Source organism: Varroa jacobsoni, unplaced genomic scaffold (genome assembly GCF_002532875.2).
Source record: "Varroa jacobsoni isolate VJ856 unplaced genomic scaffold, vjacob_1.0 scaffold_1037, whole genome shotgun sequence".
NCBI lineage: Eukaryota > Metazoa > Arthropoda > Arachnida > Mesostigmata > Varroidae > Varroa > Varroa jacobsoni.
This window is the reverse complement of record NW_019213939.1, coordinates 43,512-45,295: the sequence shown is the minus strand read 5'-3', so window position 1 is coordinate 45,295 and position 1,784 is coordinate 43,512. Positions and strand designations below refer to the sequence as shown.

The following is a 1,784-nucleotide window of genomic DNA, read 5'->3' as shown; positions in this document are numbered from 1 at the left end:
CTATAATATGCTTCGCGACTGAGGTAATAGTGGCGGATCTAACACGTTGCGGATCTAACACAGAAGCCGTGGCACATATGCAAACGTCTAAAGGCGTTAAACGCGCTCGATTGATCGAAATCTTTATAATTTTTACACATTTACTACTCTTTTACAATGCTCCATCACAATGACGTAAGGCTCCAGCAGGACTTCTTCTCTTGTAGGCCGTTCGAATATTTCTAGAAACTTTCTAGTGATCTGTAGAAGGCCGCACGATCAGAAGTTAGAGCAGTTTATAGAGCGAATACACCTTGAAGTGCCTAGGAAATTTCAACTTCATATAAATTCCGTGAGTTTATTTGTTTGATTTTTTAAGAAAACGTATTCGCACACAGCCACATTAGGCCAATTCAAGTAGAACAAACGGCGTATGGGTTACACGTAAGTTACTTCGGTTACACATAAGATGCGGCCTTGAAAATTCTATGTTTTACCCGATTTTTACTAAATTGCACGCAAATATTCTAAGAATAAGATTTTTTTAAATACTCTATAAACTCGTTTCGCAAAAATATCAATCTTTTATTTATTTTATTAAGTCAATTTTACTATTGTTAGCCATATTTATTTTTGTTTATCTTGTATTGTAAACATACGTAAAGATGTATTGGTTTAGCAATATTAAGATAAGCCCCTCGTTTTCCAAACGATATTCCAGAGGCTCACGACATTGAGGGCAATACAGTGAATAATTTATACGAAAATTTGTTTGAAGCAGGAGCGTAGTTTGCCTGGTTAGCGGCACCCAACGAGTTCATCCCATCTATATTTACTGCACAATATAGCAGCCGTAAGGCTGATTTAAAAAATAAAGGTACTGTTCATATCCCTAAACAGCTATAAGCAAACTTATTTGTCAAGATGGCATTCTGATTCTATCCTGCAGAGACATTATCAACCAGCTATACAATGGAATAGGTCCTACAGATTTTTGCGCTTCCATTCTTGTCAAAGCTATGACTTAGTTCAACTCACCCTATAATCCTTAACATCCAAGTATCCTAAGCATGTTGAAACACCGAAGCTTAATCAACTATGGCGGTATTGACGCGAGCACGCTAATATAGCAGAGGCTTTAAGGTTTCTCGATAGAGACGATAAAGCGAACTCAGTAATACCACACATTGCCAGAATTCAAGAATCTTCAATGGCAAATTTCTTACAGCTAAATTTGTTCTGACCTAAATTTGTTTGTGACCTAATTGTGGTTTACAAGCCTACAATAAGTGAGAAAAATGTTATGCAATACCTCTTCTGTTTGGCTAACATTAAATAAAGTTAAAGAAATAAGCAACGTGATGCACAGAGTTATGGGCAAAAATAAGAAAATGCATTAACTTCTAATTTTTTTGGAATCTTTCAAAAAAGAAATACGTTACGCTCATATTAACAAGGTATATTTAATCGCTGAAAGTTATGTTTACTCTGTATCCGTGAGGTTCGTTAGTTGGCAATATTCCCGGACTAAATTTTTACCCTACCATTTCGAATGAATTTGCGCTATCGAAACGAAGGCCATACACCTCTTGAAATACGTCTGTAAACTCTTATTGCGTACGTCGATAATGAAATGCCTTGAGTGAGCACTTTAATAGATAGCTTCTTTGAAAATACTTTTAGCATCTTGCTAATGACAAAAATCTTCTATTCTATGAGAAAAATATTCTTGACTCCGACAACAAGCAGACCCGTGTGACGCGAGACCTGCAGCTTTCAGTCTCGTTAACATCTGAGCATCTGCC

General features: G+C 36.5%; 1 long non-coding RNA gene across 1 annotated transcript in view; it reads left to right on the top strand.

Annotated features, from left to right (window-relative positions):
* The first annotated feature begins 270 nt into the window (after positions 1 to 270).
* LOC111265984 (uncharacterized) overlaps positions 271 to 1,784 on the top strand; it is a 28,340-nt gene continuing 26,826 nt past the window's right edge. Inside the window, exon 1 of the long non-coding RNA XR_015313271.1 lies at positions 271 to 331. This is a non-coding gene — a long non-coding RNA (uncharacterized LOC111265984). The remainder of the gene's footprint in view (positions 332 to 1,784) is intronic.